Source organism: Triturus cristatus, chromosome 4_1, assembly GCF_964204655.1.
Source record: "Triturus cristatus chromosome 4_1, aTriCri1.1, whole genome shotgun sequence".
Classification (NCBI taxonomy): domain Eukaryota; kingdom Metazoa; phylum Chordata; class Amphibia; order Caudata; family Salamandridae; genus Triturus; species Triturus cristatus.
Window position 1 is genome coordinate 294,666,674 of NC_140585.1, and position 26,708 is coordinate 294,693,381.

At 46.4% G+C, this 26,708-nt stretch overlaps 6 non-coding genes across 6 annotated transcripts; all 6 read left to right on the forward strand.

Annotated features, from left to right (window-relative positions):
- The first annotated feature begins 2,867 nt into the window (after positions 1-2,867).
- Positions 2,868-3,154, forward strand: LOC146854564 (signal recognition particle RNA). The gene has a single exon (XR_014958903.1).
- A 3,407-nt stretch (positions 3,155-6,561) lies between these two features.
- On the forward strand, positions 6,562-6,861 carry LOC146854565 (signal recognition particle RNA). The gene has a single exon (XR_014959304.1).
- Positions 6,862-10,268: 3,407 nt separating this feature from the next.
- Positions 10,269-10,568, forward strand: LOC146854566 (signal recognition particle RNA). Its single transcript, XR_014981623.1, has one exon.
- A 5,612-nt stretch (positions 10,569-16,180) lies between these two features.
- On the forward strand, positions 16,181-16,480 carry LOC146854567 (signal recognition particle RNA). Its single transcript, XR_014959297.1, has one exon.
- A 3,405-nt stretch (positions 16,481-19,885) lies between these two features.
- On the forward strand, positions 19,886-20,185 carry LOC146854568 (signal recognition particle RNA). Its single transcript, XR_014981624.1, has one exon.
- A 5,614-nt stretch (positions 20,186-25,799) lies between these two features.
- LOC146854569 (signal recognition particle RNA) lies at positions 25,800-26,099 on the forward strand. Its single transcript, XR_014959298.1, has one exon.
- The last annotated feature ends 609 nt before the right edge of the window (positions 26,100-26,708 follow it).

The following is a 26,708-nucleotide window of genomic DNA, read 5'->3' on the forward strand; positions in this document are numbered from 1 at the left end:
TCCAACCCGGCATCTCTTGTGGCCAGCAACCTCACAAACCCTGGAGGACCTGGCTACCTTTTGACTCTAAACCCCTGGGACTCCCATGAGTAGAGGCTCTACTCAAGTCTACTTCTAATCCCTGGCAGCAGCCCGGAACCGCGAACCCTTCACACTCTGCACCCACCAAGCCTGGCCTGTGCCAGAGTGAACAAAGACCACAAGGACGACCCCACGGCGACTGTGACCCCGAGTGCGGCACCCAAGGGCCTCCCTCGACACTCCTGAAGAAGCCTGCAGCCTCAGAACCAGGTGCCCCCCCAACCGCGATCAACAGAGGGTAAGATTTCCCGACACCAAAAGGTACCCCTGCACCCGGCGCTCCGCGCCCCCTGTGCCCAATCCCGGGGTACCTACCTATCCTCCAACTACCCAACTTACCTCTCGAAGTGGTGGTGGCACCTGAAGAATCTTCGTCCCCGAGCTTGCAGTTTTTTTCTAAACCAGAGATTTCCCATTCAAATCAATTGAGCGCCCGAATGCTCAAAAGCACCCTGCACCCAGCCGTCCGAGTGGCCCTGGCAGTGCAACCTCTACATCTATCTACTTCCCCACTTGCCCTGGATAAGTGACCAGGAGCCCAGCTCCCACAGCCACGTGGCCTGCTAGTCAGCAGCCACCAACCAAGGCCCCCCTACCTCTCATAGGATAACATTGGGCCTAACTCTCTCTGCACCCGGCCGCCCTTGTGCCGCTGAGGGTGAACCAACTGTACCTACCTGACCCTGGGAGACGCCTGAGTCTATGCCCAGAACCTTAACTCTGCCAGTCGAGTACTTACCTTTAAACCGATAACTCAATCTTCTCCATAGGGTAACATTGACTGGTTTTTCCTGAAATTTCTTCCAAGTGTGGACTTTTCAAAACTTAAAATATTCACCAAAAATCAGCCGAGTAACGAAAACGAAAATACTCACCTGCTATTAGGTGAGCTCCCAGTGCTGGATCTTGGTGCCCAGCACTGACTCGGAAAAATACTTACAACTGTACTTACCAGTAACCCAATTTTCTCCCGTAGGAAATCATTGACTGTTTTTCTGTGAAATTTCTTCTAAGTGTCAATTTCTGCAAACTTTAAATATTCTTTAAAAATCGTATAATTTCTGAAAACGTAATTACTTACCTGTTTTGGATAAAGGTCCCAGTACTGAGTCTAGGCACCCGGTACTGGATTACAAAAGTAACGAGAACATACTATACCTGCAACTTGAATTTTCTGCCATAGGGAATCTTAGACTGTTTTCTATGAAATATTTTCTGTCAACTTTTAAAATAGCAAAATATTGTCTAAAAATCATCACAGTAATTAAGTCGACTTTTATCACTTGATTCCAAGTGCTGACCCAGGACTGAATCTAGGATCCAGTCCTGGAAATCCAAAAGTAATCCTAAAAGTAATCTGTTGCAAATAACTTGAAACTTCCATTGAGCTCAATGCATTATTGTGTTTAAAATTTTGTTGCCTATTGCAACCACTTGTAACTTTCTACAAAAGTCAATTGCATATTGCAAAAGTATTTATATAAAGCATCTCATTCTGAGAAAGTATATTTTAATACCTATTGTTGGTTCTAAAATAAAACAAGCATATATTTTTTGTAGATAAACCATTGGCCTAGAGTTCAGTAATTGAGTGTGTGAGACCATTTGCTGACTGAGTGTGTGCAACAAATGCTTTACACTGTCCTCTGATACTGCCTTACTGCTCGACCAAGCTACCACTTTAGAGAGTAAGGTTATATCTAACTTTAGCCTCTGCCAAACCTCTGGGGACTGTGGACTCTGTACACCCTGTACCTATTTGGGAACAGTATATACAGAGCCACTTTCTCACACTGCAGTTCTCCAATATAGGTCTGTCAAGATCATTACTCAATCTACCTTGATTTGGCACAGTATAAAATAAGTCAAGAAGTCTCCTATGAAAAGATATGCAAATCTGTTCGAATCACTTTCCCTAGTCAGGGGACCCACTAGCTGGAAGGGGCAGGGAGGACCAAAATAGCTCATCGGTATAGAACACTGCATGAGCAGCTGATTTTGAGGTGGTAGAAGATAGAGTAATCCAACTGGACCTCAATAAACGGTTCCCTAATGTGCAATAGCCCCTGACCACCTCTGACGCAAAAGTGTAATCTCATACCTTTGCAGAATCAGGCATGCTTTCACCTGTTCAAGCTGAACTGACATTGGTCTTCTTGGCCAGCAGGAGTTCCTCTCTTGCAGCTGTTGAGGCTAGAGAACAGAATGACGTGTATTAATTCTTTATGGTAACTCTTCTAGCCCTCCCACTCCATACCACTTTAAAACTTCCGAAGTTGCAGACGAGTTCCATCATTGTGACCCATGCTATTTTTCTCAATATTGGCTGGCTCGGCATAACAAGGGATGCCTACAGGACAGCCTAAATTGTGCCAGCAAGCTTCTACAGGGAGTCACTGGCAGATAAAGAGAAACTCAGCCCTAACCTGGCTCTTCTCTCTCACTCTCACTCTCCTTTCCCTTCTGTCCCTCTACCTGTCTCTCACTCTCTAAATACTAGTATTTATGTTGTATTCACTTCCCCGTCACAATCTTTCTGACCCTACTTCCTCTCTCCCTTCAATCAGTTCAACCCTCTTTTTTACTTTAGGAAACTCCACATCTTTTTTAAAGGCCCTTCCCATATTCACACTGCTTCTTGATAAGACATTTTTTTCCTTTCTTTGAAGGATAGTGAAATTGATTTTCTTGAAACATGGTTGGTAAACCATCAATTCATTCCACCTTACTTTATCATTATCCTTACTTATGGAATGCATTTCATCATTAGGACAGCTGCAGTGTTTGCCGGGCAAGGTGGCGTGTGCCTGTTGTCCTAGTTACTTGGGAGGCAGAGGCTTGTGGATTGCTTGAGCTCAGGGGTTCTGGGCTGCACTCAGCTGTGTTGATCAGGTGTCCATGCTGCATTGGGCATCAATATGGTGTTCTAGAGGGAGCTCTAGAATTTCAGGTTGTGTAACGAGAGGTGCACCGACCCAGGCTGGAAACAGAGCAGGCCAAAGCTTCCATGCCCATTGGTAGCAGGGCAGTACGTGTTAAACAGCCTGAGCAAAATAGTGAGACCTAGCCTCTCTTTTTTGACTCAAATGTGAAAGTTTTGATTTTTACAAGGTGTAATAAATTATTTTCCCAAAACCAAATCTTTGTTTTTCTTTTGTTATTTTTCCAGGAAATATGATGAACATTTGAACTGGGCCACGCATTTCAGCATAGCAGACAATTCTCCAGAATTGAGACATATTGCAACAACAAGCTAGCAGGCGGAGAGGACTGAAAACTCAGTGCAACCTAGAATAAATGGCTGTGTGATTTTCAGCAAGGATGACTCAAATGCATTCTTCCTTTTAGAGCACCTGTAGGATTAAACTGATCTGTCAAGTACAAAAGCATCCTTCATAGAGCAACTTAGAAATGCGCTTGCTGGCCCTTCTGCTGCATTTCTACGTCCAGCTCTAATTCACTTTTTGATTAGCCCTCATTCTTTTCATATGTGAATGAGAAGGAGAAATTACAGGGCCCTTCACTCTTTGAGCGAAACATGAAAAGACTGAGGGCTGTGCAACTCCCAAACGTTGGAGCCTCTGGCCTGTCGACCCTCGAACCTGCTCCTGCTCCAACCCGGCATCTCTTGTGGCCAGCAACCTCACAAACCCTGGAGGACCTGGCTACCTTTTGACTCTAAACCCCTGGGACTCCCATGAGTAGAGGCTCTACTCAAATCTACTTCTAATCCCTGGCAGCAGCCCGGAACCGCGAACCCTTCACACTCTGCACCCACCAAGCCTGGCCTGTGCCAGAGTGAACAAAGACCACAAGGACGACCCCACGGCGACTGTGACCCCGAGTCCGGCACCCAAGGACCTCCTTCGACACTCCTGAAGAAGCCTGCAGCCTCAGAACCAGGTGCCCCCCCAACCGCGATCAACAGAGAGTAAGATTTCCCGACACCAAAAGGTACCACTGCACCCGGCGCTCCGCGGCCCCCTGTGCCCAATCCCGGGGTACCTACCTATCCTCCAACTACCCAACTTACCTCTCGAAGTGGTGGTGGCACCTGAAGAATCTTCGTCCCCGAGCTTGCAGTCTTTTTCTAAACCAGAGATTTCCCATTCAAATCAATTGAGCGCCCAAATGCTCAAAAGCTCCCTGCACCCAGCCGTCCGAGTGGCCCTGGCAGTGCAACCTCTACATCTATCTACTTCCCCACTTGCCCTGGATAAGTGACCAGGAGCCCAGCTCCCACAGCCACGTGGCCTGCTAGTCAGCAGCCACCAACCAAGGCCCCCCTACCTCTCATAGGATAACATTGGGCCTAACTCTCTCTGCACCCGGCCGCCCTTGTGCCGCTGAGGGTGAACCAACTGTACCTACCTGACCCTGGGAGACGCCTGAGTCTATGCCCAGAACCTTAACTCTGCCAGTCGAGTACTTACCTTTAAACCGATAACTCAATCTTCTCCATAGGGTAACATTGACTGGTTTTTCCTGAAATTTCTTCCAAGTGTGGACTTTTCAAAACTTAAAATATTCACCAAAAATCAGCCGAGTAACGAAAACGAAAATACTCACCTGCTATTAGGTGAGCTCCCAGTGCTGGATCTTGGTGCCCAGCACTGACTCTGAAAAATACTTACAACTGTACTTACCAGTAACCCAATTTTCTCCCATAGGAAATCATTGACTGTTTTTCTGTGAAATTTCTTCTAAGTGTCAATTTCTGCAAACTTTAAATATTCTTTAAAAATCGTATAATTTCTGAAAACGTAATTACTTACCTGTTTTGGATAAAGGTCCCAGTACTGAGTCTAGGCACCCAGTACTGGATTACAAAAGTAACGAGAACATACTATACCTGCAACTTGAATTTTCTGCCATAGGGAATCTTAGACTGTTTTCTATGAAAAATTTTCTGTCAACTTTTAAAATAGCAAAATATTGTCTAAAAATCATCACAGTAATTAAGTCGACTTTTATCACTTGATTCCAAGTACTGACCCAGGACTGAATCTAGGATCCAGTCCTGGAAATCCAAAAGTAATCCTAAAAGTAATCTGTTGCAAATAACTTGAAACTTCCATTGAGCTCAATGCATTATTGTGTTTAAAATTTTGTTGCCTATTACAACCACTTGTAACTTTCTACAAAATTCAATTGCATATTGCAAAAGTATTTATATAAAGCATCATATTCTGAGAAAGTATATTTTAATACCTATTGTTGGTTCTAAAATAAAACAAGCATATATTTTTTGTAGATAAACCATTGGCCTAGAGTTCAGTTATTGAGTGTGTGAGACCATTTGCTGACTGAGTGTGTGCAACAAATGCTTTACACTGTCGTCTGATACTGCCTTACTGCTCGACCAAGCTACCACTTTAGAGAGTAAGGTTATATCTAACTTTAGCCTCTCCCAAACCTCTGGGGACTGTGGACTCTCTACACCCTGTATCTATTTGGGAACAGTATATACAGAGCCACTTTCTCACACTGCAATTCTCCAATATAGGTCTGTCAAGATCATTACTCAATCTACCTTGATTTGGCACAGTATAAAATAAGTCAAGAAGTCTCCTATGAAAAGATATGCAAATCTGTTCGAATCACTTTCCCTAGTCAGGGGACCCACTAGCTGGAAGGGGCAGGGAGGACCAAAATAGCTCATCGGTATAGAACACTGCATGAGCAGCTGATTTTGAGGTGGTAGAAGATAGAGTAATCCAACTGGACCTCAATAAACGGTTTCCTAATGTGCAATAGCCCGTGACCACCTCTGACGCAAAAGTGTAATCTCATACCTTTGCAGAATCAGGCATGCTTTCACCTGTTCAAGCTGAACTGACATTGGTCTTCTTGGCCAGCAGGAGTTCCTCTCTTGCAGCTGTTGAGGCTAGAGAACAGAATGACGCGTATTTATTCTTTATGGTAACTCTTCTAGCCCTCCCACTCCATACCACTTTAAAACTTCCGATGTTGCAGACGAGTTCCATCATTGTGACCCATGCTATTTTTCTCAATATTGGCTGGCTCGGCATAACAAGGGATGCCTACAGGACAGCCTAAATTGTGCCGGCAAGCTTCTACAGGGAGTCACTGGCAGATAAAGAGAAACTCAGCCCTAACCTGGCTCTTCTCTCTCACTCTCACTCTCCTTTCCCTTCTGTCCCTCTACCTGTCTCTCACTCTCTAAATACTAGTATTTATGTTGTATTCACTTCCCCGTCACAATCTTTCTGACCCTACTTCCTCTCTCCCTTCAATCAGTTCAACCCTCTTTTTTACTTTAGGAAACTCCACATCTTTTTTAAAGGCCCTTCCCATATTCACACTGCTTCTTGATAAGACATTTTTTTCCTTTCTTTGAAGGATAGTGAAATTGATTTTCTTGAAACATGGTTGGTAAACCATCAATTCATTCCACCTTACTTTATCATTATCCTTACTTATGGAATGCATTTCATCATTAGGACAGCTGCAGTGTTTGCCGGGCAAGGTGGCGTGTGCCTGTTGTCCTAGTTACTTGGGAGGCAGAGGCTTGTGGATTGCTTGAGCTCAGGGGTTCTGGGCTGCACTCAGCTGTGTTGATCAGGTGTCCATGCTGCATTGGGCATCAATATGGTGTTCTAGAGGGAGCTCTAGAATTTCAGGTTGTGTAACGAGAGGTGCACCGACCCAGGCTGGAAACAGAGCAGGCCAAAGCTTCCATGCCCATTGGTAGCAGGACAGCACCTGTGAGCAGTACGTGTTAAACAGCCTGTGCAAAATAGTGAGACCTAGCCTCTCTTTTTTGACTCAAATGTGAAAGTTTTGATTTTTACAAGGTGTAATAAATTATTTTCCCAAAACCAAATCTTTGTTTTTCTTTTGATATTTTTCCAGGAAATATGATGAACACTTGAACTGGGCCACGCATTTCAGCATAGCAGACAATTCTCCAGAATTGAGACATATTGCAACAACAAGCTAGCAGGCGGAGAGGACTGAAAACTCAGTGCAACCTAGAATAAATGGCTGTGTGATTTTCAGCAAGGATGACTCAAATGCATTCTTCCTTTTAGAGCACCTGTAGGATTAAACTGATCTGTCAAGTACAAAAGCATCCTTCATAGAGCAACTTAGAAATGCGCTTGCTGGCCCTTCTGCTGCATTTCTACGTCCAGCTCTAATTCATTTTTTGATTAGCCCTCATTCTTTTCATATGTGAATGAGAAGGAGAAATTACAGGGCCCTTCACTCTTTGAGCGAAACATGAAAAGACTGAGGGCTGTGCAACTCCCAAACGTTGGAGCCTCTGGCCTGTCGACCCTCGAACCTGCTCCTGCTCCAACCCGGCATCTCTTGTGGCCAGCAACCTCACAAACCCTGGAGGACCTGGCTACCTTTTGACTCTAAACCCCTGGGACTCCCATGAGTAGAGGCTCTACTCAAATCTACTTCTAATCCCTGGCAGCAGCCCGGAACCGCGAACCCTTCACACTCTGCACCCACCAAGCCTGGCCTGTGCCAGAGTGAACAAAGACCACAAGGACGACCCCACGGCGACTGTGACCCCGAGTCCGGCACCCAAGGACCTCCTTCGACACTCCTGAAGAAGCCTGCAGCCTCAGAACCAGGTGCCCCCCCAACCGCGATCAACAGAGAGTAAGATTTCCCGACACCAAAAGGTACCCCTGCACCCGGCGCTCCGCGGCCCCCTGTGCCCAATCCCGGGGTACCTACCTATCCTCCAACTACCCAACTTACCTCTCGAAGTGGTGGTGGCACCTGAAGAATCTTCGTCCCCGAGCTTGCAGTCTTTTTCTAAACCAGAGATTTCCCATTCAAATCAATTGAGCGCCCGAATGCTCAAAAGCACCCTGCACCCAGCCGTCCGAGTGGCCCTGGCAGTGCAACCTCTACATCTATCTACTTTCCCACTTGCCCTGGATAAGTGACCAGGAGCCCAGCTCCCACAGCCACGTGGCCTGCTAGTCAGCAGCCACCAACCAAGGCCCCCCTACCTCTCATAGGATAACATTGGGCCTAACTCTCTCTGCACCCGGCCGCCCTTGTGCCGCTGAGGGTGAACCAACTGTACCTACCTGACCCTGGGAGACGCCTGAGTCTATGCCCAGAACCTTAACTCTGCCAGTCGAGTACTTACCTTTAAACCGATAACTCAATCTTCTCCATAGGGTAACATTGACTGGTTTTTCCTGAAATTTCTTCCAAGTGTGGACTTTTCAAAACTTAAAATATTCACCAAAAATCAGCCGAGTAACGAAAACGAAAATACTCACCTGCTATTAGGTGAGCTCCCAGTGCTGGATCTTGGTGCCCAGCACTGACTCTGAAAAATACTTACAACTGTACTTACCAGTAACCCAATTTTCTCCCATAGGAAATCATTGACTGTTTTTCTGTGAACTTTCTTCTAACTGTCAATTTCTGCAAACTTTAAATATTCTTTAAAAATCGTATAATTTCTGAAAACGTAATTACTTACCTGTTTTGGATAAAGGTCCCAGTACTGAGTCTAGGCACCCAGTACTGGATTACAAAAGTAACGAGAACATACTATACCTGCAACTTGAATTTTCTGCCATAGGGAATCATTGACTTATTTCTATGAAATATTTTCTATCAACTTTTAAAATAGCAAAATATTGTCTAAAAATCATCACAGTAATTAAGTCGACTTTTATCACTTGATTCCAAGTACTGACCCAGGACTGAATCTAGGATCCAGTCCTGGAAATCCAAAAGTAATCCTATAAGTAATCTGTTGCAAATAACTTGAAACTTCCATTGAGCTCAATGCATTATTGTGTTTAAAATTTTGTTGCCTATTACAACCACTTGTAACTTTCTACAAAAGTCAATTGCATATTGCAAAAGTATTTATATAAAGCATCATATTCTGAGAAAGTATATTTTAATACCTATTGTTGGTTCTAAAATAAAACAAGCATATATTTTTTGTAGATAAACCATTGGCCTAGAGTTCAGTTATTGAGTGTGTGAGACCATTTGCTGACTGAGTGTGTGCAACAAATGCTTTACACTGTCCTCTGATACTGCCTTACTGCTCGACCAAGCTACCACTTTAGAGAGTAAGGTTATATCTAACTTTAGCCTCTGCCAAACCTCTGGGGACTGTGGACTCTGTACACCCTGTATCTATTTGGGAACAGTATATACAGAGCCACTTTCTCACACTGCAATTCTCCAATATAGGTCTGTCAAGATCATTACTCAATCTACCTTGATTTGGCACAGTATAAAATAAGTCAAGAAGTCTCCTATGAAAAGATATGCAAATCTGTTCGAATCACTTTCCCTAGTCAGGGGACCCACTAGCTGGAAGGGGCAGGGAGGACCAAAATAGCTCATCGGTATAGAACACTGCATGAGCAGCTGATTTTGAGGTGGTAGAAGATAGAGTAATCCAACTGGACCTCAATAAACGGTTTCCTAATGTGCAATAGCCCGTGACCACCTCTGACGCAAAAGTGTAATCTCATACCTTTGCAGAATCAGGCATGCTTTCACCTGTTCAAGCTGAACTGACATTGGTCTTCTTGGCCAGCAGGAGTTCCTCTCTTGCAGCTGTTGAGGCTAGAGAACAGAATGACGCGTATTTATTCTTTATGGTAACTCTTCTAGCCCTCCCACTCCATACCACTTTAAAACTTCCGATGTTGCAGACGAGTTCCATCATTGTGACCCATGCTATTTTTCTCAATATTGGCTGGCTCGGCATAACAAGGGATGCCTACAGGACAGCCTAAATTGTGCCGGCAAGCTTCTACAGGGAGTCACTGGCAGATAAAGAGAAACTCAGCCCTAACCTGGCTCTTCTCTCTCACTCTCACTCTCCTTTCCCTTCTGTCCCTCTACCTGTCTCTCACTCTCTAAATACTAGTATTTATGTTGTATTCACTTCCCCGTCACAATCTTTCCGACCCTACTTCCTCTCTCCCTTCAATCAGTTCAACCCTCTTTTTTACTTTAGGAAACTCCACATCTTTTTTAAAGGCCCTTCCCATATTCACACTGCTTCTTGATAAGACATTTTTTTCCTTTCTTTGAAGGATAGTGAAATTGATTTTCTTGAAACATGGTTGGTAAACCATCAATTCATTCCACCTTACTTTATCATTATCCTTACTTATGGAATGCATTTCATCATTAGGACAGCTGCAGTGTTTGCCGGGCAAGGTGGCGTGTGCCTGTTGTCCTAGTTACTTGGGAGGCAGAGGCTTGTGGATTGCTTGAGCTCAGGGGTTCTGGGCTGCACTCAGCTGTGTTGATCAGGTGTCCATGCTGCATTGGGCATCAATATGGTGTTCTAGAGGGAGCTCTAGAATTTCAGGTTGTGTAACGAGAGGTGCACCAACCCAGGCTGGAAACAGAGCAGGCCAAAGCTTCCATGCCCATTGGTAGCAGGACAGCACCTGTGGGCAGTACGTGTAAAACAGCCTGAGCAAAATAGTGAGACCTAGCCTCTCTTTTTTGACTCAAATGTGAAAGTTTTGATTTTTACAAGGTGTAATAAATTATTTTCCCAAAACCAAATCTTTGTTTTCCTTTTGATATTTTTCCAGGAAATATGATGAACATTTGAACTGGGCCACGCATTTCAGCATAGCAGACAATTCTCCAGAATTGAGACATATTGCAACAACAAGCTAGCAGGCGGAGAGGACTGAAAACTCAGTGCAACCTAGAATAAATGGCTGTGTGATTTTCAGCAAGGATGACTCAAATGCATTCTTCCTTTTAGAGCACCTGTAGGATTAAACTGATCTGTCAAGTACAAAAGCATCCTTCATAGAGCAACTTAGAAATGCGCTTGCTGGCCCTTCTGCTGCATTTCTACGTCCAGCTTTAATTCATTTTTTGATTAGCCCTCATTCTTTTCATATGTGAATGAGAAGGAGAAATTACAGGGCCCTTCACTCTTTGAGCGAAACATGAAAAGACTGAGGGCTGTGCAACTCCCAAACGTTGGAGCCTCTGGCCTGTCGACCCTCGAACCTGCTCCTGCTCCAACCCGGCATCTCTTGTGGCCAGCAACCTCACAAACCCTGGAGGACCTGGCTACCTTTTGACTCTAAACCCCTGGGACTCCCATGAGTAGAGGCTCTACTCAAATCTACTTCTAATCCCTGGCAGCAGCCCGGAACCGCGAACCCTTCACACTCTGCACCCACCAAGCCTGGCCTGTACCAGAGTGAACAAAGACCACAAGGACGACGCCACGGCGACTGTGACCCCGAGTCCGGCACCCAAGGACCTCCCTCGACACTCCTGAAGAAGCCTGCAGCCTCAGAACCAGGTGCCCCGCCAACCGCGATCAACAGAGGGTAAGATTTCCCGACACCAAAAGGTACCCCTGCACCCGGCGCTCCGCGGCCCCCTGTGCCCAATCCCGGGGTACCTACCTATCCTCCAACTACCCAACTTACCTCTCGAAGTGGTGGTGGCACCTGAAGAATCTTCGTCCCCGAGCTTGCAGTCTTTTTCTAAACCAGAGATTTCCCATTCAAATCAATTGAGCGCCCGAATGCTCAAAAGCACCCTGCACCCAGCCGTCCGAGTGGCCCTGGCAGTGCAACCTCTACATCTATCTACTTCCCCACTTGCCCTGGATAAGTGACCAGGAGCCCAGCTCCCACAGCCACGTGGCCTGCTAGTCAGCAGCCACCAACCAAGGCCCCCCTACCTCTCATAGGATAACATTGGGCCTAACTCTCTCTGCACCCGGCCGCCCTTGTGCCGCTGAGGGTGAACCAACTGTACCTACCTGACCCTGGGAGACGCCTGAGTCTATGCCCAGAACCTTAACTCTGCCAGTCGAGTACTTACCTTTAAACCGATAACTCAATCTTCTCCATAGGGTAACATTGACTGGTTTTTCCTGAAATTTCTTCCAAGTGTGGACTTTTCAAAACTTAAAATATTCACCAAAAATCAGCCGAGTAACGAAAACGAAAATACTCACCTGCTATTAGGTGAGCTCCCAGTGCTGGATCTTGGTGCCCAGCACTGACTCGGAAAAATACTTACAACTGTACTTACCAGTAACCCAATTTTCTCCCGTAGGAAATCATTGACTGTTTTTCTGTGAAATTTCTTCTAAGTGTCAATTTCTGCAAACTTTAAATATTCTTTAAAAATCGTATAATTGGGGGAGGAGCCAAGATGGCGACCGGAGCAGACGCTTGAGCGCCCGGCTCCGCCGGCCCTTGGCCTCGGACTATCATCCTGATTCCTATCCTCGCCGATTTTCGAGGTGCAACGTGCGCGACGACGCGCTGACCGCGCCGCCGCTTTCCCGGAGTCTGAGCCCGCCCGGATGCCGGAGCTCTTGGTGCCTTTGTTCTCCGCGCTGGACCCCTGCTCCATTGTGGCCTTGGCCGGCCCCCTGGAAGCTCCGCAGTCACTGGACCCCCGGCGCAAATCTGAGCCCCGCTGCCCCGATCCCGCCTCACACCACGGACTGTCGCCAGACGAGCCGGGGGAGAGACGCCCGGACACCTCCTTCACCTTTCACCTGACGGACTGGAGCTATAGGGTAAGCCCCGGTGTGGCGGGTCTCCTGCCCCGCTCTGTGGCCCGCGCTGTGGAAGGCTGCAGACCCCCTTCTTCTATTGCCAGTCGGCTGCAAAGAGAGTCCGAGGGAGGGGAAGCGACTGTTGGCTTTCACCTGTTGCGGCGCAGACCTGCGGGGAATTGCCTCCTTGTTACGATCCCCCCCCTGGCCACTGTACCGTTCAGCGGTAAAACATGGCGTTGATTGCCTGCTCGCTGCTGGGGGGTGATGCTCCGGTCTCGCCCGCTGTCCGCTTCGCCCTCCCTCTACCAGACTCCAGCTCCACAGTGCCGTCCCGGATTGCTGCCGATGTGGGGGCGCAGCTTCCGCTGACATGCGGCTCCGTTCTGGCTGCCCTGCGGGACTTTCGTCTGCAATTGTGTGTTGGCTTGCAAACGCTGAGTGAGCGGTTCGACTCCATACTGTCGGCTGCGGGTCGTGAGCGCCCCGTTTGTTCTCAACAAGACGTGGGTCTGCCAGTGCTTCTGTCCTCTTGCGGGGACGCAACGACTGGGTATAACCGTGCTACACTGGTGTCTGCATCTGGCTTTCCCGGCACCCAGGATCAATCGATCTCCTGCTCAATTGTGGACACTTTGTTTCCCCGTTCATTGCTGCCTGCTTTGTTGTTGCCTGCCTCACCGCGCCCGCAAGAGTATCCAGCTGAGCGACACCTGACGTCCTCGAGGAACCGTTCACGGTGGCCTACGGCTTCTTTTATGTGGAACTCCTGTACTTTACAGGCCAGGTCTGGATTTTATATGGTGCACAAGGGGACCTCAATAGATGATCGGCGGCCATTTTGTGACTCTACTTCTCCATCTTTTCCCCAGCGGCCATATTGTCTTTGTCTGCACGGGCTGCGGGGCCTTCATGTGGGGGCTAGTCTAATCTTACGCCCGCGATCGGGCCAGGGCTAGATTGATTTCTATCACCATGGTTTCACGGATGGGCTGGACTGGGACTGGAACTGTCTGCATATGTTGTGCGCACTCGTCGCGAATTGTCTGCCTTCATTATATTGTTGTGACACGTTATCTTCACACGACCGCCTTTGTGTGTAGTGGGTTCTCAGTGTGTGGAGACGTAGTTGGCCGGTGGTTTCGGGCGCTCCGAGGTTACGTGGGCTCCTCCCCGCTTTCTTCTTTGTTTTCTTATTTTCTTTCCTTTATTCCTACTTTCTCTCTTGTCTATATTTCGGGTTCATTGGGCGACAGGCACTATGCTGGGGGGGGGGCAGGCCGTAGCCTCCGCATTGGTGTAGGGTGGGGGGGTAATTTACTGTTTCTTTTTAGTTCTATGGGCCTTTTTCTTCTATGTCTCTGCGCTCTCCTTGTTTCCGATTCGGGGTCCGGGTGTGGGGTGGATTGAGTGGGGGCGGCTTTGGAGGGGTGCGTATTTACTCATGTGACTATCCTGTTATATAACTGCATCGCCTCACTGTCTGAGATTTTCTATGGCCGTTTTTAATGATGCTGCTGCTCTCCCGTGTGATGAAGCCATCTTGCGGACTCGAATCTCCTTGGTTCTATCCTCTACTGACTTTTTCCTCGATAAAATTATTTTGAAAACCTTAAAATTAACCTTCACTTCTCCTTCCCCTGGTGTCAAGGATCTCTCCAGTGTATAACTCCTGAATCGTTGCTAATCTTGACCATTGATGCACAGGGGATGTAATGTTTGTCTCAGTGCTTAACCGTTTTGTGGCCGGCCTGATGGTTGTAGGCCCGTATTTGTTCTTTTACTATGCACAAATAAAGGTTTTTTAAAAAAAAAAAAAAAAAAAAAAAAAAAATCGTATAATTTCTGAAAACGTAATTACTTACCTGTTTTGGATAAAGGTCCCAGTACTGAGTCTAGGCACCCAGTACTGGATTACAAAAGTAACGAGAACATACTATACCTGCAACTTGAATTTTCTGCCATAGGGAATCTTAGACTGTTTTCTATGAAAAATTTTCTGTCAACTTTTAAAATAGCAAAATATTGTCTAAAAATCATCACAGTAATTAAGTCGACTTTTATCACTTGATTCCAAGTACTGACCCAGGACTGAATCTAGGATCCAGTCCTGGAAATCCAAAAGTAATCCTAAAAGTAATCTGTTGCAAATAACTTGAAACTTCCATTGAGCTCAATGCATTATTGTGTTTAAAATGTTGTTGCCTATTGCAACCACTTGTAACTTTCTACAAAAGTCAATTGCATATTGCAAAAGTATTTATATAAAGCATCTCATTCTGAGAAAGTATATTTTAATACCTATTGTTGGTTCTAAAATAAAACAAGCATATATTTTTTGTAGATAAACCATTGGCCTAGAGTTCAGTTATTGAGTGTGTGAGACCATTTGCTGACTGAGTGTGTGCAACAAATGCTTTACACTGTCCTCTGATACTGCCTTACTGCTCGACCAAGCTACCACTTTAGAGAGTAAGGTTATATCTAACTTTAGCCTCTGCCAAACCTCTGGGGACTGTGGACTCTGTACACCCTGTACCTATTTGGGAACAGTATATACAGAGCCACTTTCTCACACTGCAGTTCTCCAATATAGGTCTGTCAAGATCATTACTCAATCTACCTTGATTTGGCACAGTATAAAATAAGTCAAGAAGTCTCCTATGGAAAGATATGCAAATCTGTTCGAATCACTTTCCCTAGTCAGGGGACCCACTAGCTGGAAGGGGCAGGGAGGACCAAAATAGCTCATCGGTATAGAACACTGCATGAGCAGCTGATTTTGAGGTGGTAGAAGATAGAGTAATCCAACTGGACCTCAATAAACGGTTCCCTAATGTGCAATAGCCCCTGACCACCTCTGACGCAAAAGTGTAATCTCATACCTTTGCAGAATCAGGCATGCTTTCACCTGTTCAAGCTGAACTGACATTGGTCTTCTTGGCCAGCAGGAGTTCCTCTCTTGCAGCTGTTGAGGCTAGAGAACAGAATGACGTGTATTCATTCTTTATGGTAACTCTTCTAGCCCTCCCACTCCATACCACTTTAAAACTTCCGAAGTTGCAGACGAGTTCCATCATTGTGACCCATGCTATTTTTCTCAATATTGGCTGGCTCGGCATAACAAGGGATGCCTACAGGACAGCCTAAATTGTGCCAGCAAGCTTCTACAGGGAGTCACTGGCAGATAAAGAGAAACTCAGCCCTAACCTGGCTCTTCTCTCTCACTCTCCTTTCCCTTCTGTCCCTCTACCTGTCTCTCACTCTCTAAATACTAGTATTTATGTTGTATTCACTTCCCCGTCACAATCTTTCCGACCCTACTTCCTCTCTCCCTTCAATCAGTTCAACCCTCTTTTTTACTTTAGGAAACTCCACATCTTTTTTAAAGGCCCTTCCCATATTCACACTGCTTCTTGATAAGACATTTTTTTCCTTTCTTTGAAGGATAGTGAAATTGATTTTCTTGAAACATGGTTGGTAAACCATCAATTCATTCCACCTTACTTTATCATTATCCTTACTTATGGAATGCATTTCATCATTAGGACAGCTGCAGTGTTTGCCGGGCAAGGTGGCGTGTGCCTGTTGTCCTAGTTATTTGGGAGGCAGAGGCTTGTGGATTGCTTGAGCTCAGGGGTTCTGGGCTGCACTCAGCTGTGTTGATCAGGTGTCCATGCTGCATTGGGCATCAATATGGTGTTCTAGAGGGAGCTCTAGAATTTCAGGTTGTGTAACGAGAGGTGCACCGACCCAGGCTGGAAACAGAGCAGGCCAAAGCTTCCATGCCCATTGGTAGCAGGACAGCACCTGTGAGCAGTACGTGTTAAACAGCCTGAGCAAAATAGTGAGACCTAGCCTCTCTTTTTTGACTCAAATGTGAAAGTTTTGATTTTTACAAGGTGTAATAAATTATTTTCCCAAAACCAAATCTTTGTTTTTCTTTTGATATTTTTCCAGGAAATATGATGAACACTTGAACTGGGCCACGCATTTCAGCATAGCAGACAATTCTCCAGAATTGAGACATATTGCAACAACAAGCTAGCAGGCGGAGAGGACTGAAAACTCAGTGCAACCTAGAATAAATGGCTGTGTGATTTTCAGCAAGGATGACTCAAATGCATTCTTCCTTTTAGAGCACCTGTAGGATTAAACTGATCTGTCAAGTACAAAAGCATCCTTCATAGAGCAACTTAGAAATGCGCTTGCTGGCCCTTCTGCTGCATTTCTACGTCCAGCTCTAATTCATTTTTTGATTAGCCCTCATTCTTTTCATATGTGAATGAGAAGGAGAAATTACAGGGCCCTTCACTCTTTGAGCGAAACATGAAAAGACTGAGGGCTGTGCAACTCCCAAACGTTGGAGCCTCTGGCCTGTCGACCCTCGAACCTGCTCCTGCTCCAACCCGGCATCTCTTGTGGCCAGCAACCTCACAAACCCTGGAGGACCTGGCTACCTTTTGACTCTAAACCCCTGGGACTCCCATGAGTAGAGGCTCTACTCAAATCTACTTCTAATCCCTGGCAGCAGCCCGGAACCGCGAACCCTTCACACTCTGCACCCACCAAGCCTGGCCTGTGCCAGAGTGAACAAAGACCACAAGGACGACCCCACGGCGACTGTGACCCCGAGTCCGGCACCCAAGGACCTCCCTCGACACTCCTGAAGAAGCCTGCAGCCTCAGAACCAGGTGCCCCCCCAACCGCGATCAACAGAGAGTAAGATTTCCCGACACCAAAAGGTACCCCTGCACCCGGCGCTCCGCGGCCCCCTGTGCCCAATCCCGGGGTACCTACCTATCCTCCAACTACCCAACTTACCTCTCGAAGTGGTGGTGGCACCTGAAGAATCTTCGTCCCCGAGCTTGCAGTCTTTTTCTAAACCAGAGATTTCCCATTCAAATCAATTGAGCGCCCGAATGCTCAAAAGCACCCTGCACCCAGCCGTCCGAGTGGCCCTGGCAGTGCAACCTCTACATCTATCTACTTTCCCACTTGCCCTGGATAAGTGACCAGGAGCCCAGCTCCCACAGCCACGTGGCCTGCTAGTCAGCAGCCACCAACCAAGGCCCCCCTACCTCTCATAGGATAACATTGGGCCTAACTCTCTCTGCACCCGGCCGCCCTTGTGCCGCTGAGGGTGAACCAACTGTACCTACCTGACCCTGGGAGACGCCTGAGTCTATGCCCAGAACCTTAACTCTGCCAGTCGAGTACTTACCTTTAAACCGATAACTCAATCTTCTCCATAGGGTAACATTGACTGGTTTTTCCTGAAATTTCTTCCAAGTGTGGACTTTTCAAAACTTAAAATATTCACCAAAAATCAGCCGAGTAACGAAAACGAAAATACTCACCTGCTATTAGGTGAGCTCCCAGTGCTGGATCTTGGTGCCCAGCACTGACTCTGAAAAATACTTACAACTGTACTTACCAGTAACCCAATTTTCTGCCATAGGAAATCATTGACTGTTTTTCTGTGAACTTTCTTCTAACTGTCAATTTCTGCAAACTTTAAATATTCTTTAAAAATCGTATAGTTTCTGAAAACGTAATTACTTACCTGTTTTGGATAAAGGTCCCAGTACTGAGTCTAGGCACCCAGTACTGGATTACAAAAGTAACGAGAACATACTATACCTGCAACTTGAATTTTCTGCCATAGGGAATCATTGACTTATTTCTATGAAATATTTTCTATCAACTTTTAAAATAGCAAAATATTGTCTAAAAATCATCACAGTAATTAAGTCGACTTTTATCACTTGATTCCAAGTACTGACCCAGGACTGAATCTAGGATCCAGTCCTGGAAATCCAAAAGTAATCCTATAAGTAATCTGTTGCAAATAACTTGAAACTTCCATTGAGCTCAATGCATTATTGTGTTTAAAATTTTGTTGCCTATTACAACCACTTGTAACTTTCTACAAAAGTCAATTGCATATTGCAAAAGTATTTATATAAAGCATCATATTCTGAGAAAGTATATTTTAATACCTATTGTTGGTTCTAAAATAAAACAAGCATATATTTTTTGTAGATAAACCATTGGCCTAGAGTTCAGTTATTGAGTGTGTGAGACCATTTGCTGACTGAGTGTGTGCAACAAATGCTTTACACTGTCCTCTGATACTGCCTTACTGCTCGACCAAGCTACCACTTTAGAGAGTAAGGTTATATCTAACTTTAGCCTCTGCCAAACCTCTGGGGACTGTGGACTCTGTACACCCTGTATCTATTTGGGAACAGTATATACAGAGCCACTTTCTCACACTGCAATTCTCCAATATAGGTCTGTCAAGATCATTACTCAATCTACCTTGATTTGGCACAGTATAAAATAAGTCAAGAAGTCTCCTATGAAAAGATATGCAAATCTGTTCGAATCACTTTCCCTAGTCAGGGGACCCACTAGCTGGAAGGGGCAGGGAGGACCAAAATAGCTCATCGGTATAGAACACTGCATGAGCAGCTGATTTTGAGGTGGTAGAAGATAGAGTAATCCAACTGGACCTCAATAAACGGTTTCCTAATGTGCAATAGCCCTTGACCACCTCTGACGCAAAAGTGTAATCTCATACCTTTGCAGAATCAGGCATGCTTTCACCTGTTCAAGCTGAACTGACATTGGTCTTCTTGGCCAGCAGGAGTTCCTCTCTTGCAGCTGTTGAGGCTAGAGAACAGAATGACGCGTATTTATTCTTTATGGTAACTCTTCTAGCCCTCCCACTCCATACCACTTTAAAACTTCCGATGTTGCAGACGAGTTCCATCATTGTGACCCATGCTATTTTTCTCAATATTGGCTGGCTCGGCATAACAAGGGATGCCTACAGGACAGCCTAAATTGTGCCGGCAAGCTTCTACAGGGAGTCACTGGCAGATAAAGAGAAACTCAGCCCTAACCTGGCTCTTCTCTCACTCTCACTCTCCTTTCCCTTCTGTCCCTCTACCTGTCTCTCACTCTCTAAATACTAGTATTTATGTTGTATTCACTTCCCCGTCACAATCTTTCCGACCCTACTTCCTCTCTCCCTTCAATCAGTTCAACCCTCTTTTTTACTTTAGGAAACTCCACATCTTTTTTAAAGGCCCTTCCCATATTCACACTGCTTCTTGATAAGACATTTTATTCCTTTCTTTGAAGGATAGTGAAATTGATTTTCTTGAAACATGGTTGGTAAACCATCAATTCATTCCACCTTACTTTATCATTATCCTTACTTATGGAATGCATTTCATCATTAGGACAGCTGCAGTGTTTGCCGGGCAAGGTGGCGTGTGCCTGTTGTCCTAGTTACTTGGGAGGCAGAGGCTTGTGGATTGCTTGAGCTCAGGGGTTCTGGGCTGCACTCAGCTGTGTTGATCAGGTGTCCATGCTGCATTGGGCATCAATATGGTGTTCTAGAGGGAGCTCTAGAATTTCAGGTTGTGTAACGAGAGGTGCACCAACCCAGGCTGGAAACAGAGCAGGCCAAAGCTTCCATGCCCATTGGTAGCAGGACAGCACCTGTGGGCAGTACGTGTAAAACAGCCTGAGCAAAATAGTGAGACCTAGCCTCTCTTTTTTGACTCAAATGTGAAAGTTTTGATTTTTACAAGGTGTAATAAATTATTTTCCCAAAACCAAATCTTTGTTTTCCTTTTGATATTTTTCCAGGAAATATGATGAACATTTGAACTGGGCCACGCATTTCAGCATAGCAGACAATTCTCCAGAATTGAGACATATTGCAACAACAAGCTAGCAGGCGGAGAGGACTGAAAACTCAGTGCAACCTAGAATAAATGGCTGTGTGATTTTCAGCAAGGATGACTCAAATGCATTCTTCCTTTTAGAGCACCTGTAGGATTAAACTGATCTGTCAAGTACAAAAGCATCCTTCATAGAGCAACTTAGAAATGCGCTTGCTGGCCCTTCTGCTGCATTTCTACGTCCAGCTTTAATTCATTTTTTGATTAGCCCTCATTCTTTTCATATGTGAATGAGAAGGAGAAATTACAGGGCCCTTCACTCTTTGAGCGAAACATGAAAAGACTGAGGGCTGTGCAACTCCCAAACGTTGGAGCCTCTGGCCTGTCGACCCTCGAACCTGCTCCTGCTCCAACCCGGCATCTCTTGTGGCCAGCAACCTCACAAACCCTGGAGGACCTGGCTACCTTTTGACTCTAAACCCCTGGGACTCCCATGAGTAGAGGCTCTACTCAAATCTACTTCTAATCCCTGGCAGCAGCCCGGAACCGCGAACCCTTCACACTCTGCACCCACCAAGCCTGGCCTGTACCAGAGTGAACAAAGACCACAAGGACGACGCCACGGCGACTGTGACCCCGAGTCCGGCACCCAAGGACCTCCCTCGACACTCCTGAAGAAGCCTGCAGCCTCAGAACCAGGTGCCCCCCCAACCGCGATCAACAGAGGGTAAGATTTCCCGACACCAAAAGGTACCCCTGCACCCGGCGCTCCGCGGCCCCCTGTGCCCAATCCCGGGGTACCTACCTATCCTCCAACTACCCAACTTACCTCTCGAAGTGGTGGTGGCACCTGAAGAATCTTCGTCCCCGAGCTTGCAGTCTTTTTCTAAACCAGAGATTTCCCATTCAAATCAATTGAGCGCCCGAATGCTCAAAAGCACCCTGCACCCAGCCGTCCGAGTGGCCCTGGCAGTGCAACCTCTACATCTATCTACTTCCCCACTTGCCCTGGATAAGTGACCAGGAGCCCAGCTCCCACAGCCACGTGGCCTGCTAGTCAGCAGCCACCAACCAAGGCCCCCCTACCTCTCATAGGATAACATTGGGCCTAACTCTCTCTGCACCCGGCCGCCCTTGTGCCGCTGAGGGTGAACCAACTGTACCTACCTGACCCTGGGAGACGCCTGAGTCTATGCCCAGAACCTTAACTCTGCCAGTCGAGTACTTACCTTTAAACCGATAACTCAATCTTCTCCATAGGGTAACATTGACTGGTTTTTCCTGAAATTTCTTCCAAGTGTGGACTTTTCAAAACTTAAAATATTCACCAAAAATCAGCCGAGTAACGAAAACGAAAATACTCACCTGCTATTAGGTGAGCTCCCAGTGCTGGATCTTGGTGCCCAGCACTGACTCGGAAAAATACTTACAACTGTACTTACCAGTAACCCAATTTTCTCCCGTAGGAAATCATTGACTGTTTTTCTGTGAAATTTCTTCTAAGTGTCAATTTCTGCAAACTTTAAATATTCTTTAAAAATCGTATAATTGGGGGAGGAGCCAAGATGGCGACCGGAGCAGACGCTTGAGCGCCCGGCTCCGCCGGCCCTTGGCCTCGGACTATCATCCTGATTCCTATCCTCGCCGATTTTCGAGGTGCAACGTGCGCGACGACGCGCTGACCGCGCCGCCGCTTTCCCGGAGTCTGAGCCCGCCCGGATGCCGGAGCTCTTGGTGCCTTTGTTCTCCGCGCTGGACCCCTGCTCCATTGTGGCCTTGGCCGGCCCCCTGGAAGCTCCGCAGTCACTGGACCCCCGGCGCAAATCTGAGCCCCGCGGCCCCGATCCCGCCTCACACCACGGACTGTCGCCAGACGAGCCGGGGGAGAGACGCCCGGACACCTCCTTCACCTTTCACCTGACGGACTGGAGCTATAGGGTAAGCCCCGGTGTGGCGGGTCTCCTGCCCCGCTCTGTGGCCCGCGCTGTGGAAGGCTGCAGACCCCCTTCTTCTATTGCCAGTCGGCTGCAAAGAGAGTCCGAGGGAGGGGAAGCGACTGTTGGCTTTCACCTGTTGCGGCGCAGACCTGCGGGGAATTGCCTCCTTGTTACGATCCCCCCCCTGGCCACTGTACCGTTCAGCGGTAAAACATGGCGTTGATTGCCTGCTCGCTGCTGGGGGGTGATGCTCCGGTCTCGCCCGCTGTCCGCTTCGCCCTCCCTCTACCAGACTCCAGCTCCACAGTGCCGTCCCGGATTGCTGCCGATGTGGGGGCGCAGCTTCCGCTGACATGCGGCTCCGTTCTGGCTGCCCTGCGGGACTTTCGTCTGCAATTGTGTGTTGGCTTGCAAACGCTGAGTGAGCGGTTCGACTCCATACTGTCGGCTGCGGGTCGTGAGCGCCCCGTTTGTTCTCAACAAGACGTGGGTCTGCCAGTGCTTCTGTCCTCTTGCGGGGACGCAACGACTGGGTATAACCGTGCTACACTGGTGTCTGCATCTGGCTTTCCCGGCACCCAGGATCAATCGATCTCCTGCTCAATTGTGGACACTTTGTTTCCCCGTTCATTGCTGCCTGCTTTGTTGTTGCCTGCCTCACCGCGCCCGCAAGAGTATCCAGCTGAGCGACACCTGACGTCCTCGAGGAACCGTTCACGGTGGCCTACGGCTTCTTTTATGTGGAACTCCTGTACTTTACAGGCCAGGTCTGGATTTTATATGGTGCACAAGGGGACCTCAATAGATGATCGGCGGCCATTTTGTGACTCTACTTCTCCATCTTTTCCCCAGCGGCCATATTGTCTTTGTCTGCACGGGCTGCGGGGCCTTCATGTGGGGGCTAGTCTAATCTTACGCCCGCGATCGGGCCAGGGCTAGATTGATTTCTATCACCATGGTTTCACGGATGGGCTGGACTGGGACTGGAACTGTCTGCATATGTTGTGCGCACTCGTCGCGAATTGTCTGCCTTCATTATATTGTTGTGACACGTTATCTTCACACGACCGCCTTTGTGTGTAGTGGGTTCTCAGTGTGTGGAGACGTAGTTGGGCGGTGGTTTCGGGCGCTCCGAGGTTACGTGGGCTCCTCCCCGCTTTCTTCTTTGTTTTCTTATTTTCTTTCCTTTATTCCTACTTTCTCTCTTGTCTATATTTTGGGTTCATTGGGCGACAGGCACTATGCTGGGGGGGGGCAGGCCGTAGCCTCCGCATTGGTGTAGGGTGGGGGGGTAATTTACTGTTTCTTTTTAGTTCTATGGGCCTTTTTCTTCTATGTCTCTGCGCTCTCCTTGTTTCCGATTCGGGGTCCGGGTGTGGGGTGGATTGAGTGGGGGCGGCTTTGGAGGGGTGCGTATTTACTCATGTGACTATCCTGTTATATAACTGCATCGTCTCACTGTCTGAGATTTTCTATGGCCGTTTTTAATGATGCTGCTGCTCTCCCGTGTGATGAAGCCATCTTGCGGACTCGAATCTCCTTGGTTCTATCCTCTACTGACTTTTTCCTCGATAAAATTATTTTGAAAACCTTAAAATTAACCTTCACTTCTCCTTCCCCTGGTGTCAAGGATCTCTCCAGTGTATAACTCCTGAATCGTTGCTAATCTTGACCATTGATGCACAGGGGATGTAATGTTTGTCTCAGTGCTTAACCGTTTTGTGGCCGGCCTGATGGTTGTAGGCCCGTATTTGTTCTTTTACTATGCACAAATAAAGGTTTTAAAAAAAAAAAAAAAAAAAAAAAAAAATCGTATAATTTCTGAAAACGTAATTACTTACCTGTTTTGGATAAAGGTCCCAGTACTGAGTCTAGGCACCCAGTACTGGATTACAAAAGTAACGAGAACATACTATACCTGCAACTTGAATTTTCTGCCATAGGGAATCTTAGACTGTTTTCTATGAAAAATTTTCTGTCAACTTTTAAAATAGCAAAATATTGTCTAACAATCATCACAGTAATTAAGTCGACTTTTATCACTTGATTCCAAGTACTGACCCAGGACTGAATCTAGGATCCAGTCCTGGAAATCCAAAAGTAATCCTAAAAGTAATCTGTTGCAAATAACTTGAAACTTCCATTGAGCTCAATGCATTATTGTGTTTAAAATGTTGTTGCCTATTGCAACCACTTGTAACTTTCTACAAAAGTCAATTGCATATTGCAAAAGTATTTATATAAAGCATCTCATTCTGAGAAAGTATATTTTAATACCTATTGTTGGTTCTAAAATAAAACAAGCATATATTTTTTGTAGATAAACCATTGGCCTAGAGTTCAGTTATTGAGTGTGTGAGACCATTTGCTGACTGAGTGTGTGCAACAAATGCTTTACACTGTCCTCTGATACTGCCTTACTGCTCGACCAAGCTACCACTTTAGAGAGTAAGGTTATATCTAACTTTAGCCTCTGCCAAACCTCTGGGGACTGTGGACTCTGTACACCCTGTACCTATTTGGGAACAGTATATACAGAGCCACTTTCTCACACTGCAGTTCTCCAATATAGGTCTGTCAAGATCATTACTCAATCTACCTTGATTTGGCACAGTATAAAATAAGTCAAGAAGTCTCCTATGGAAAGATATGCAAATCTGTTCGAATCACTTTCCCTAGTCAGGGGACCCACTAGCTGGAAGGGGCAGGGAGGACCAAAATAGCTCATCGGTATAGAACACTGCATGAGCAGCTGATTTTGAGGTGGTAGAAGATAGAGTAATCCAACTGGACCTCAATAAACGGTTCCCTAATGTGCAATAGCCCCTGACCACCTCTGACGCAAAAGTGTAATCTCATACCTTTGCAGAATCAGGCATGCTTTCACCTGTTCAAGCTGAACTGACATTGGTCTTCTTGGCCAGCAGGAGTTCCTCTCTTGCAGCTGTTGAGGCTAGAGAACAGAATGACGTGTATTCATTCTTTATGGTAACTCTTCTAGCCCTCCCACTCCATACCACTTTAAAACTTCCGAAGTTGCAGACGAGTTCCATCATTGTGACCCATGCTATTTTTCTCAATATTGGCTGGCTCGGCATAACAAGGGATGCCTACAGGACAGCCTAAATTGTGCCAGCAAGCTTCTACAGGGAGTCACTGGCAGATAAAGAGAAACTCAGCCCTAACCTGGCTCTTCTCTCTCACTCTCACTCTCCTTTCCCTTCTGTCCCTCTACCTGTCTCTCACTCTCTAAATACTAGTATTTATGTTGTATTCACTTCCCCGTCACAATCTTTCCGACCCTACTTCCTCTCTCCCTTCAATCAGTTCAACCCTCTTTTTTACTTTAGGAAACTCCACATCTTTTTTAAAGGCCCTTCCCATATTCACACTGCTTCTTGATAAGACATTTTTTTCCTTTCTTTGAAGGATAGTGAAATTGATTTTCTTGAAACATGGTTGGTAAACCATCAATTCATTCCACCTTACTTTATCATTATCCTTACTTATGGAATGCATTTCATCATTAGGACAGCTGCAGTGTTTGCCGGGCAAGGTGGCGTGTGCCTGTTGTCCTAGTTATTTGGGAGGCAGAGGCTTGTGGATTGCTTGAGCTCAGGGGTTCTGGGCTGCACTCAGCTGTGTTGATCAGGTGTCCATGCTGCATTGGGCATCAATATGGTGTTCTAGAGGGAGCTCTAGAATTTCAGGTTGTGTAACGAGAGGTGCACCGACCCAGGCTGGAAACAGAGCAGGCCAAAGCTTCCATGCCCATTGGTAGCAGGACAGCACCTGTGAGCAGTACGTGTTAAACAGCCTGAGCAAAATAGTGAGACCTAGCCTCTCTTTTTTGACTCAAATGTGAAAGTTTTGATTTTTACAAGGTGTAATAAATTATTTTCCCAAAACCAAATCTTTGTTTTTCTTTTGATATTTTTCCAGGAAATATGATGAACACTTGAACTGGGCCACGCATTTCAGCATAGCAGACAATTCTCCAGAATTGAGACATATTGCAACAACAAGCTAGCAGGCGGAGAGGACTGAAAACTCAGTGCAACCTAGAATAAATGGCTGTGTGATTTTCAGCAAGGATGACTCAAATGCATTCTTCCTTTTAGAGCACCTGTAGGATTAAACTGATCTGTCAAGTACAAAAGCATCCTTCATAGAGCAACTTAGAAATGCGCTTGCTGGCCCTTCTGCTGCATTTCTACGTCCAGCTCTAATTCATTTTTTGATTAGCCCTCATTCTTTTCATATGTGAATGAGAAGGAGAAATTACAGGGCCCTTCACTCTTTGAGCGAAACATGAAAAGACTGAGGGCTGTGCAACTCCCAAACGTTGGAGCCTCTGGCCTGTCGACCCTCGAACCTGCTCCTGCTCCAACCCGGCATCTCTTGTGGCCAGCAACCTCACAAACCCTGGAGGACCTGGCTACCTTTTGACTCTAA